We start from the raw sequence: 14,094 nt of genomic DNA on the forward strand, positions 1-14,094 counted from the left end.
TGAGCAAGGCGGGGTCCACGTATGCTACGAAGAGAGGTAAGCGGTTGAATCGGATTGGACTGAGGTGCGTTTCTGGTAGCGAGCAAACTGGTTTCAGTTATGTGGAGCTTGCACCATTGCATCGCTCTTTCAGCGAGACAGTCCAATTTATGCATCACGGCTATGTAGGCACTATACGATCAAAACGCTGCGCCTGGGCCTTAAACTCCACTCACCGTTGTCTCGTAGTCCTCATTATAATCATCTACTACCACCACTAACACCACCACCACTACCACCACCACCACCATCACCACCACCACTATCACCACCACCACCACCATCACCACCACCACCACCACCACCACTACCACCATCACCACCACCACCACCACCACCACCACCACCACCACCACCACCACCACCACCATCACCACCACCACCATCACTGCCACCACCACCACCATCACTACCACCACCATCATCACCATCATCACCACCACCATCATCATTATTATCACTACTACCACCATTACTACCACCACCACTATTATCATCATAGTCGTCAGTATCACCGTCGCCGTCGTCATCATCGCCACCGCCACCGCCGTCGCCAATAAAATAATCTATGGGATTTGTGTGTCATCTGTTTGATCTGTTTCGGATTTTGGTTTTGATCTTACACACAAGTGCCTGCACAAAACTAAATTTAATCGTTTAAAGTAATGCACATTGGCTGTACGAGATAAAACGGACATTTCTTTCGTAACCAATTCTTCTTCACGCGCTGCACTCGCATATCACTCAGTGTAATTACGTGCAACGGCGTGATTATAACCGCGAGTGCAACCATTACCGCTGCCGCCGCCGCCGCCACCATCACCGTTACCACCGCCTCGTCGTCGCTGTCGCTGCTGCCATCGCTGTCGCTGTCGCCGCCGCCGCAGCAGCAGCCGCTGTTGCTGCCGCTGTTGCCGCCGCCGTCGCTGCTACCGCTGCCGTCGCCGCCGTTGCCATCGCCGTCATCAACCTGAAGTACGGAACACACTTCGCGAAGAAACTGTGACGTGCCAATTATGAGTTTTACGATATTCAGTGGGAGATCCTGACTGTTTTCCTGTGTTGCCGTTGCAACTAATATTTCTTCATCCAAAGCAATAAATTTGCTAAATTGATACCGGTGTGAGGAGCACGAATTTGATACAGGTACACACGCATATCTTTTATCATACATCCTTTCTGTTTCTTTCTTCCTTTCGTTTTGTCTTCGTCTTTCTTTTAACAGTACAAAGACCGCCGTTTTCCGTTCGTGTGAGATAATTGGACAAATCGCATTAACGCACAAGTGTTGCCAGGTCTGTTCGAAAGTTATCCTCACATATTGCGATTTTCTGAATATTTTAGCCATAATTTGGATATTTCTTTGTACTTTCCTCAAAAAAGTTCTCCAAAATGTCTTCTAAACTTTTTATATCCCCAAAAAATCTCTTTGTAGAAAGAAAAAACCTCCAAATTTAGGGAAAAATGCCCAACCTGGCAACAATTTAAAAAAAAATTACACATACAAATGCATTTTTTTTCTTATGTAAGAATTCAATGCGGGCAAAGTTAGGGTACAGACACAATAGAAGAAATAAGGAATTTGAATCTATCAAAAATCAGAGAGAGACATCAGAATATACAGTTTCTGATAAGTTGAAATCGCTATTGTTCCTGTACCCTTATATGCGTGGTATAGTAATAAATAAATTAACATGTTCGGAAGAATTTTTCTTTGTCTTCTACAATCGCGTATATTTCCTTTTTTTCTTAACTACTAAATTTTAATTTCGTTTCTAAACGTGAAATAGAAAATATATAATGGTGTCTTTTCATGCTGACGCTCATTTTCATCGTCAAAAAATAAATCACGCGATAAAAATTGACGAATATCAATTTTGATTACGTGACTTATTTTGATGAAAAAAATAATCGAGTGTTAGCATAAGAAGGTACTTTAACGCTCGATGATTTTGAATTGTATATTCGATATTATTCAGATGCACCGCGTGAGAGATTTTCGTGCGACCGTTATGGCTTCTCTTCACAGCTCGTATAATGCGTTTGGCGGGTTCGCGTTGATCAGTTGTCGCACATTGCGACAATGAGAGAAGCACGCTACATGGGATAAAAATCGTACTTAAAACGAATCTTGTCTTCATGAATGGAAATACGCGGCAAAGTCATATTCTTTTTGCGAATTTCACACGTTTATGAGTACGTTCGTAAATTATAATAGTGTGCTCGCGCGGAATGTAAAAGCGCGCGAAAGCGATAGCAAGCGATGTTCACCATGTTGGCAGATAAACGCGTTCATCAGAGAATCGCAATTGTATATCAACGAGATGAAAATTATAAAAGTGAGCAAAGATGTTAACTCCAATAAAATTACGAATATTCTAATAAACTTGTTTATTTTTATAATTTTCATCAAATGTGTGATACATAATCGAATCTCATATCTTAGAGTCGTGGTACAAAAAAGCTTAAATAGTAAAATGTAAACAGTAAACGAATTGGCCAATTATAGTAGATATAAGATGAGATTGCATTTTTGTGCGTTTTTGTCATACAACAAATTTTTCAAGCCTGTTAATTGACTGCAGAATTTCTCAGATCTCTCTGTCCTGCAGCCAATCAACACCAATAAAGTTTGTGCGTTGCTTACATCTACAACTTAAGGGCCACAAAGACCTTAAGACATCTAAAACGTAAGGAAATCAACATGTTAGATTGGCTACTACTTACGTTATGACTTTACGAACTCTTGTAATTGGTCAATTCGCTTACTGTTTACATTATACTTAAGTCTTTTTGTGTGCCATGGTCATAAGTCTAAGTAAGTGTTATGACAATTCTTGTGCTCTGATCCTTAAGCACATACAAAAATGTATACGACAATTAGTAATAATCGAATCGATTACATCGACCAATCACAATAGAAAATGTTATTTCTTTACGTTTTCTAATTTAATTAGAAAGATTAACCGATATGCTTACTGCTTATATTTTATTATCTTGTTTTTTTTTGTTTCTGCCTCCGCACACACTTTCCGTAACCGTAATAAGCTTTCGACAATAAGCTATTACCTAATAACGAATTCGGTTGGATGCATTAGTGCACACTGGCATTTCAAAGCCATTGTATACTAATTTAATGTGAATGTAAAAGTGAAATGCAAATATTTCGAATTATAAAATACGTATTTTATTTAAGGGAGTCCTAAAGTCGTCTGTATTATCGACTAAGCGCAACTTTTATATATATATATAACAATTACTTTTTTCTCTTTTACAAATAATTTAAACATCCTTTTTCAGAATTAAAATAATAACATATTAATATGTGTCTGTGAGATTTTATACCAAAAACGAAAAAAAAATTGTTTATAAATTAAGATCTTCTTTACCATTTCTTACTTCGTTATATCTGTCAATATCGTAGCATTTGTTTTATATAAAAGTTTCGCAACCTGTACTTACGAAATAACAATCCAAATCTAGTAATTTACATGAACAATGTGGAGTTCTTAGAATTAGACTTAGGCCAGTATTTATAGTCAGTTCTTATATTGGAGACCATCTTAAGTTCTGTCTTGAGGTGTCACGAACCAATCAGAGGGCCGCATTAGTGTCTTAAGACGGCCTTGAAATAAGAACTGACTATGAATACCGGTTTTAGATGTCTAATTAGAATTATTGTTCTATAAAAATTTTTATACAGGGTGTCCCAAAATAATCACCAAATATTTCGTGGGTAGGTAGAGTAGACTAAATTGAGTCGAAATCTATCATTTTACAATTTTCGCAGTTAACAAGATATCAATTACTAAAAATTGCCGAAAATTGGTCTTCAATAATTTTTTTACTGAAATATTAACACCTTTACCTGTCCATGAAATATTTGGCGATTATTTTGGAACATCCTGTATATGTATGCGTGAAATATTAGTGCAGTAGTATATAAAGATGTGTCGATAAAACAGCGATCTCGTCGGGCTTCACTTTACGATCTCTTTAATAGTATAATAAGATCTCCTACAGCACGAAATATAATAGCAACATTGTAGCAACATTCTTATGTCCGTTAAAATAAAATATTTTTGCAATACTTAAAGAAATATTGTAGATACATTGCTGCAATGTTATATAATATTTCAATAATTAATCTAGCTTTATTAATTGTTAAAACATTATAGCATCACACATTCCAAGAAACACACGATAAAGTTATAATCAAAAAACATTTAGGGACCTAGAAAGAATACCCAAAAAAGTGCATACGTCTTCTTGTAGACCTTAAATGTTTTCTTATGCGAAGTATGTCCGTCTTGTCCAGATTGCATGCTTATTGAATTATAATATTACAGCAATATATAGCAATATTTCCTACAAAATATTAAAATTATAATATTATCGCAATATTTCCAATAAAATATGAAAATTTCAATGTTACAGCAATATTGCTGCAATTTTTGTAATATTGCGCACTATTAAAATATTGGTGCAATATTTTGTGCTGTAAGGGATGTATTGTAGATTTCATAGTTTAATCTATTTTTATATTTATATTAAACACACATCTTTTTACATCAATTTATGACTGTTTTAACATGCACTAATGCGTACTGAGTATCAACTGAATTCGCTATAAGTTTTTAAATCTTAAATTATAAAAAAATTGATCAATCACAGTCGAATATTCTTTTCATATACGATTATGGTTGATCAATTTCTTACTGTTACAGTCTCATCATTACTGCTAATGCTATTCGATGCTTTTCAATTGCAATATCTCTAGACACTTTCGTACACACGACGACACAAGTTCCAATTGCCCATTATCATCGACACAACACTACACATCTATACTCAGCCGAGGGCTACTGGTCGGCTGTAAGCTTGTGTTTTCTAATGACAATTACATGTTATTAACCGCGTCTGTAAATGAGGTTGGAGGACGTTGAATGATCGGCACTTTTACTTTTTTTTTATTTAATAAGGCGGAAAAAGCTACATTTAATCTAACTATACGAAGCGGGTCGAAACCGTGCACATTCTGTTCCAATTGAATCGTGCACAATGCTACACTTTGTGTATTCCTGTGTACGTTTGTGTTAAAATGTGTTAAACAATTGGAAAGCATCCATTGTAAACTACGCATAAGAGTTAGCCAATCAGAATATCGATCACGTAACTTTTTTTCTAGGATGAAAATATGAAAACTTTTTATATGACCGTGTTTATATATTACTGCCAGTTGTCAGTATAGTACTATATATATATATATATATATATATATACGTTAAAGCTTTAGAGTATCAAAGTAGTGCAAAAGATTTAGACAATTAATAAAAATTTATGATTATTAATATAAATATTTCGATAATATATTATTAAATTCGTGATTTTTTATTATATAAATGCTGTATAAATAAGTATGTACACATACTTTTAATACTATAATATCTTATATATTGCCGAAAAATTACAATTTTTTCTCTGCAGTTATCATCTCCATTGATAATCAAACTCGGATGATAACATAAAAATCATAGTTTTAAATAAAAATCGAGTATTATTAAGTTTTAAACATATATACATATTTACGAAACTAATAAATTATGAAATTAGTACCGTATTACTAGTTTCTTACTTTTAAGTTTCTTACTTAAATTTTAACAGGCACGCGAATTTTCATAAGCGTCGACCATCTTTAATAGTATCTCGTTGGTGACATTAGACACGAAGTACTTGTGCGCGGCAAAATGTGATGCGGTAGCCAATAAATTTACGGCTCGTAATGGCTTCTACGCATAAAACATGGCAACGCTTGCTGCGCGGGAGCAGTTGACGTGATAGTCAATCAACATTTCGCTTGCTCGGAAGTAATAGATATATAGCAGTGCTGGGATTTAGTTGCACATTTCGGCTGATCTTCAGCCGATTGGCACTTAGGCTGCGCGCGGATTGGTAAAGTAAGAGACAGGAACCAAGCTGAAAATATAAATTCAGCCGAAATATGCAACTAAATCCCAGCACTGATGTATAGGCTACGGTTCACTTGGCGTTACAAACGCTTCGAAAGCATTTGACTGACCAATCCGAAGAAAGAATTTTACTAATTGACAATAAAAAAATGCTTTGAAACATTTGCTGGGATCCATAATTTCCACAGAAGTCATAACCGCGTAACCAATCAGAAGCGATCTATTGTTGTGATTTTATGTTTTACTGATTACGGATTGATTACGCGGTTACACGATACGCGGCAAATATATTTCATGAGTTCCACTCATAAATATATATAATGATGGGCTAGTACGACAACCACCATGGGCTACCACCACACGGCAAGTGTTTCCGCATCTAGTGTGCAGAAGCCACAAGTTGTAAGAAATTGATCAATCAAATATTAATAATCGATCATGATTAGTCAATTTCTTACAACTTGCTATTTAATACACAATATTATCTCGCAAACACAATAAGTGTAATAATCCTGAAGCCGTAAGAGACTGACCAGTTATAGTATTTTTCTTTTCACATTGATGTGATTGATTACGATTACACGGCTCGATTTACGCTGAAGTTATAGCATCGATGTTATGAAACTGGTCAATCATAACTATTTTTCTGAAGAATGGGATGACTGTAATTTAGTTTCACACACTGAAAAAAGAATTTGATTAGATTATTATTTGGAAATATGGTAGATTCAACTAGTATGTCTGTTCAAAAACGGAATTAGAATTCTTGTAAAAATTACCGGATGAATTTGATGAATTCCTTCTAGTTAAATCTACCAGAATTTCTTGTTGATAGAATAAATTATTCCCGTTAATTTTACCAAAATTTTTTGTTGATCACATAATATTTACAAAGCAATATAATCACAGAAATCCAAATTAACTGTATTACTAACTTTCAAAAATTTCTATATACTTCTCAAAATGCCATTGGCAGAGAAGTGATATTTTTTTTCGTCATATTACATAACTTCGTTCCACTTTTTTTTTAATTCCTGATTTTTTAAATTCGAATTTCTGATCTCAGTATCTACCATGGAATATGTCGGAATTAATTCCGATCAGAATTATTTCGTTTTCCCTAGAAGATGCAATAGAAATCTAGGAAATAATTGAATAATTCCGATCGGAATCCATTCCGACTTTTTTCATAATAAGTGCCCTGTTCAGACAAGTCACAGTATGACGACTTACAATTAAGCCGGCGGCATACTTATTTTCCTGTTGGATTGCTAGCTAAATTAGAATTTTGTCACTGTATTGGCTGCGGTGCTGCCACTATCGCAGCCAATACGATGGTAAGATTCTAATCCAATTAGCAATCCAGCAGGAAAACTTATCGCCGCTGGCTTTAGTTCATCCAATTGAACTTGCAATTATTGACTATATTTACACAGCACTCTTAATAGGATTTAATAACATTCGTAGTTATGGAACTAGCCAATCACAGTCGTTCCATTCTTCTGAAGAAGAACAGCTATGATTGGTCAATTTCATAACTACGGAGAGAATTTTCTTTTAAAATTTATTCTGAAAATGTGGTAGTTGTGGTACAATACAATATTTTAAAAATATTTACCATGCACTTTAGTAAAATTGATCAAATTTATTTTATACTTTATTGTAGTTTTATTAATGAATGAGAGAGATTTACATTACAATTCTTCGAAATACAATGTGCCACAACTGTCATATTTTCAGGGTAAATTCTAAGAAAAAATTTTCTCCGTGTACGGATGTTATTAAACTCGATTAAGATCCTGCGCACAATAGAAGGAATAAGGAATTAGGAATAAAGAATAAATAATTTTAACCTATCAGAAATCGGACTACATAGTTTCTAATAGGTTGAAATCTTCGTTTATTCTTTATTCCTAATTCCTTATTCCTTCTATTGTGCGTAGGGTTTAGCATGCTGTGTAACAGAGGTCATCGTTTCACCAAGACTTTATTTCAGTCACCGACGAGAGATATTATTAAAGACCCTAGGCTTTTCGTGACTATCAATGGGGATAATTGAAAAATGATGACATTACCGACAATTAATAAAAATTTATGATTATTAACATAAATATTTTGATAATTTATTATTGAATTCGTGATTTTTTATTATATAAATGCTGTATAAATACGCATACTTTTAATGCCATAATATCCTTTTTTTTCTGCAGTTATCATTACTGTTGATAATCAAACTCAGATGAAAACATTAAAATCACAGTTTTAAATAAAAATTGAGTATTATTAAGTTTTAAACACATATACATATCTACGAAACTAATAAATCATGAAATTAGCATCGTATAATCAGTTTCTTACTTTTAATCACTTAAATTTTAACAATTACACGAACTTTCATAAGCGCCCGATCGTCTTTAATAATATCTCGTCGATAGCAATATGTATTCACTCGACTCGTGCTAACTTAGCGCATAAATAGATATAAATATATGATTTAAAACTAAAGCGTTGTATGAATAAAATATAAATTACATAGAATAAAATACATTAGATGAAGATAATAATTGTAGATCCGTATTCGGAATGCGTTTTTATCTCTGAAATTCTAAAATAAGCATAACGTAAAGTATAGTATGTTAATACGCTAACATCGTTGTAAGCGCGTTCTGAATACAGGCCGTAATATATTGATATAAAAGTTATGTCAGCTATATAAGACTAAAAAGAAAGTGAATTTAATTTTTGAATGTAATATTACGTTATGCACATAATTAAAAAAAGAAAGGTATATCCGTCAAACATCATGTTATCTCGTCCACGTTTTTCATAGTCAACTAATGCTTTAGCACGGCAGTGCACGTTCCAGTTGTATCAGGTGCTTTTCATTTGATGATTGAACTTGTGTTGACTTATATCGACTTGTCATCAAATGGAAAGTATCCATTATAGTTCAGTGGTTTAGTTAGAACACTATAATATAGGTATTCGCATCTTCCATTTTTAGTTCTTTCCCCATTCTTCGTTCTCTCTTCTCTCTTCAATCTTCTTAATTTAGCGGCGAAGTAGAGAGAGATGGAAAGGGATTGAGGAAAGGAGCAAAAGAGTAAGAAATGGATTAAAAATGGCGGATGCGAATACTCATATTATAGTGCATTTAGTTTAGTTATGTTAGGTTGTGTTGGACATACGTGTCACCTGACCGTGATGGCTGTATATTATAGGGCCTTTTTCACCAATCTCGGTTAAGTTAACCGACGGTTATATGAGACTCATTTAGGCCCAGTTTACAACTGATTATTATTCATTATTCATTATAATACTCATTATTATTTAAAATAAGTTAAACCTCGATTAAAAGTTAACCATGAGTTGTGAAACTGTGTCTAATGCCCATTTCCATCAATGTAGATTTAATTTTAATCTCGATTCAACTTACTCTTCGTTTTTTTTTAATCTTTAGAATTAGAAAAAGACGAAAAGTAAGTTGAATCGAGATTAATTGGTGGAAACAAGCATAAATGAATCTCATGTTAAGAGGCTCTGAGATTCCCTAACTTAACCGAGGTTGGTGAAAGAGACTCATAACTATATAGTACTGGACGGAGCATCGAAATCATCTTGACAAACCTAGAAAAAGATAGAATGATGTTTGTGTAGTAGGACAATAATAGAGAGTTCTATCAATAGGACAATAGTAGAAAGAAAGTTCCATACCCAAACATTTACTTTATTCTTTCTGGGTTCGTCAAGATCATATATATAATATACTCATATATTGCTAACGCAGTCTCTTTTTGGGAGTGGGGAGGTGTACGAAGACAGAGAGATAGAAAATAATTCTTTTCACTTCCATACATGTGGATAAGGTTTGTTAGATATGTGCGCATGCGTATTGAAGGTTTCAAGTACATTATCTAAAGGTGCCATTACATGCAAGCATCAAGTGTCGAGCATCTGCGCAGAAGTTTAAATCTCTAGACTCCTGCGCAATAATCTTTTGCACAGCTTCTTGATACAAAATGGTAAATTATGAGAGATTATGTTCTGATATACACTATTATCCTAATATATAATGCTAAAAATTTATATTTATTTATATCATTTAGTGTAAATTATAAGATTCAACTATTAATACTCGTGTATTAAATTCAATTTCAGTAAAATTATTAAATATATTATTGCTCATGCTCTGACGCTCGACGCTTGACGCTGCCATGTAAAAGCACCTTAAGCGAGAGGTAGATATCGTCTTCGCCGTGATGTTTTTGCCAGTTCTTAAGTGGCGTTCAGGGCCAGTAAACTCCCATTTTATTTTCTTTACCCGTGTTTTCAGTGCCTCCACAAAGCGTCTATGAAGTATCAAACTAAAAATTAATATGGCTACAATCATATTTCGTTGTATTCAACTGCATTCAACTGCATTTCTTCAATAAGTGGTGGCAATATAGGAGTATTACATATATGGTCAAGATGAAAGATCAAAGACATTTCGTCGCATACTTTGTCCAGTGCTATATATCGATAATTACAGTTCACGGAGTAAAAAGGGGATCAAGCTCAAGCGACCGGTCACGAAAAAATTAGATTTAATTTCTGGTGGAAAAGCACTGTACGGAAGAATAGAGTTCCTCTAGTAAGAGTTAAGACATAAGAGCGGAAGGACGCCATTGCCGGGTATCGGGTACCAGTCAGAAACAGTACAATTTGACAGTTGATAGTCCGATTTCGCATTTGTGCCTTCTACACCATGAAATAGTTGCTCACATCAATTCACATCGAATCGTATCTGCAAATGGCGGTGTTTAAAGGGACTCGAAATTTGACCAATCAAGAATCGATGCCCCTCATGATTTAACTCTTACTAGAGAGACTTTACGGAAGAACAAATTCGAGTGCTCCTGTCGGAGAAAATTGTCAGTTTAGAGGATTTGATAAATATTTTTCCTCCCATTTTCCTGTAATTCTGTAAATTTATGTATGTTTATGCGTAGAATATATTCTGAGAAAGTTGTCGTTCAAGCCCCGTTTTATTTTTTTTAATTTTAAAGTTTTTTGATGTTAATAAGTTGAAAAACAATAATTTAATGATAATTTATGACTATGTATGAAATGTATGTATTTTTCAATAAATATTGATGCATTTACTATTTAATAAAATAAAATAAAATTTTATACAATTTGGAATTTCTGCATTAAAAATAAAATGAGCGCTAGCATGACAGACAGCTCATTGGGCCCTTATTCTTGAAAAGTATCGCCTACGGAAAACTAGGGGAATGCTATAATATACGTTGCAAATACTATAGTATATCCCTAATTTTTCGTGTGAGATACTTTTCAAAAATAGGGATCCTGAGCTTCTATTCTCGAAAAGTATCACATACAAAAAATTAGGGGATCAGTTTTACAACTCATGGTTAACTCTTAACTAAGGTTCAATTTATTCCTCATCTCTTTTTTATGCTAGAATTGGAAAGAGATGAAAAATAAGTTGAACCTCAGTTAAGGGTTAACCATGTAAAATTAGGCCTAAATGAAAAATCCGAAAATATTAAATAAACCTTAAAATATTATAAAATTTATTTATAAAAAGTTCATAATTCTTATGTGTTGATTGATATTTTCAATCTACATTCAAAAGGTGCGATTTTTAGGTTAATCTGATTGCAAATACAAATTAGCAAACTTTACATCTTTTCCATTATATTCGACAAGTTATTCTTAATCTTTTTCATTTTTTAATATTTTAATAAAATTCATTTTTAATAATACAATACGATTATTATAACTGGTATTATGAACTGAAACAGCAAGATATCCAACTTGCAAAGGCAATTGCAGCGCAGACGTTTGTCGTTCATTTACGCAATACTGAGAGCAGAGCATCCTGAGTAGAACCTCCGAGATAGCTGCACATATGGTACATCCTTGCGTAAACGAATGCCAAACTGCGCTGCAGTCGCCTTTGCAGATAGAATAAACGAACGACATCTGCGATAGTTACTGCATAAACGAATGCACCCCATGTATTCCGTACGCGTTATGATGTAGCATGTATCTAGTCATTAATGCCTTTCTGCTGAGTTGTAATGCGCAAGCGTTTCATATAGTATACATTACATATACTATAGAAATTTTAGTACATTTCGGAACGCAGTAAAAAGGTATTTCTGTCGGCAAGTGTACTTTCAACTTTTCCCGCAACGGCACTAAAATCGCATAGTCCGATTTTCCATGTATTTTCCGAAGCCATGTTTCGAGTTCATGTTTCATCCCTGAGTTCAATCTACTTTTTAATCCGTATTATGAGCCTAGTTTACACCGAGCGTTTGATACGCGTATTAAGTGTACTATATCCATACCAAATTACTTGTTACGTTTGGTACAAGCGCTGGCGGATTATTTTGATCTGATTAGTTTTAATCATGAATATCAGGCCAAGCTGATATGCGTATCAAATGGTATCAAAAAATCTCAGTGTGTACCCAGAGAAAAGGTTGCTTTGATTTAAAGAAATTTCGATTAAAAAAAAAATGTTTTTTATTTGTGAAAAAATTTCTTTGATTTAAACATTATTTTTGAAAATTAAATAAAATTTATTTTTAAATCAAAGAAATTTTTTTTTAATCAATATTTTTTTTAAAAATCAAAGCAATCTTTTCTCTGGGTGTGTTATAAACGCTTGGTTCGTTTTGGATCATATATTAAAATTTTGATTTTAAATTCAGATTAAAGTTAGAATTACAGGTTTTATATTTTGAAGACATTATGGCCTTACATCGTATATTTGATACGGGTACTAACTAGTAATTTTCTATTAAATGATCTTAATTTTGGCGATATGTTGAAATATGTACCAAATTGATATAATATACATCATAATAATGATTAATTAAATACACATGTTGTGTATATGTTTCAATGTATCGCTGAAATTAAGATCATTCAATAGAAAGTTAGTACCCGTATCAATGTACGATGTAAACTAGGCCTTATATCGTTCATTTGATACAGGCTGTGTTTCAAAATTCACTGCCAGCGCTAAAAATCTACAGTCTACGTTACATGTACTATACATTTTCAGCACTGATAATGTGTTTTGGAACACAGCCAGGTACTAATTAATAACTTTCTATTGAATTATTTTAATTTCGGCGATATGTGTAAACATATACATGATATGTGTATTTAAGTAAATAATTATTTTGATGCATATTGTACCAGTATTAGTTTAGAACATTATTCTTTGAATACATCGCTGAAATTAAAATAAATTAATAGAAAGTTAAAAATCATAATTTTATTAATATATAGGATATTACAGTTTTACAAGTATGCATACTTACTTGCGAAGCATTTATGTAATAAAAAATCATGAATTTAATAATCTTAGCCAAATATTTATGTTAATAATAGCAAATTTATATCAATTGTTGATAGTGTCAGCGTTCAATTACCTCCAAGCCCTTGGTGTTCTTTTTATGTTGCCGAAAATTTGCCAAAGGTTGACGGTCTTCAATAATATGTTCTCGTCGTATATACAGAGCCATTGCAGTTTTGTAAATTGATTCTTGAAAATTTTTTATTAATAAAATTATGTACACCTGAACTGCACTATAGTACACATCGAATGAGATATCAGAACAAATTTTTATTTTGCCTTTTTTCCAAAAAAATTGCTCTGTATAAGCCTTAAAAAATCTTTTCTAATATTGCAATTAAATCGCGACTTATTCAATATTTTAACCGTAATTTCAGCATAAAGGAATTTGTCTTCAATTACAGATTTCCATAGTCTCTTTTGTCGATCCTTAAGGCCATCACACACAAAATGAGCGGGGAGCACAGACTCTTACATAACGCATAACACATGAGATGTAAGAAATTGAACCAGAATTCTTTATTTCAAATGGAAAGGAAAGAAATGGAGGATTTTGATTGGTACATTTTTTATGTATTACGTGTTATGCGTTATGCAAGAGTCTGTGTTCCCTGCTTAAACATCTATCATAAAGACGCCATGTTGATTTACATAAGATGCTCATTGGTCTAGAAGCCTCATGCTATGGTTATGCCACGGTATATA

At 33.4% G+C, this 14,094-nt stretch overlaps 1 protein-coding gene across 1 annotated transcript in view; it reads left to right on the forward strand.

Annotated features, from left to right (window-relative positions):
* The first annotated feature begins 756 nt into the window (after nt 1-756).
* The window catches only part of Syp (synaptotagmin binding cytoplasmic RNA interacting protein), a 44,721-nt gene continuing 31,383 nt past the window's right edge, over nt 757-14,094 (forward strand). Inside the window, exon 1 of the mRNA XM_087413456.1 lies at nt 757-1,185. The gene's annotated coding sequence lies outside the window, so the exon portion shown is untranslated. The remainder of the gene's footprint in view (nt 1,186-14,094) is intronic.

This window comes from Acromyrmex echinatior, chromosome 14, assembly GCF_024713525.1.
Source record: "Acromyrmex echinatior isolate Ae372 chromosome 14, ASM2471352v2, whole genome shotgun sequence".
Classification (NCBI taxonomy): domain Eukaryota; kingdom Metazoa; phylum Arthropoda; class Insecta; order Hymenoptera; family Formicidae; genus Acromyrmex; species Acromyrmex echinatior.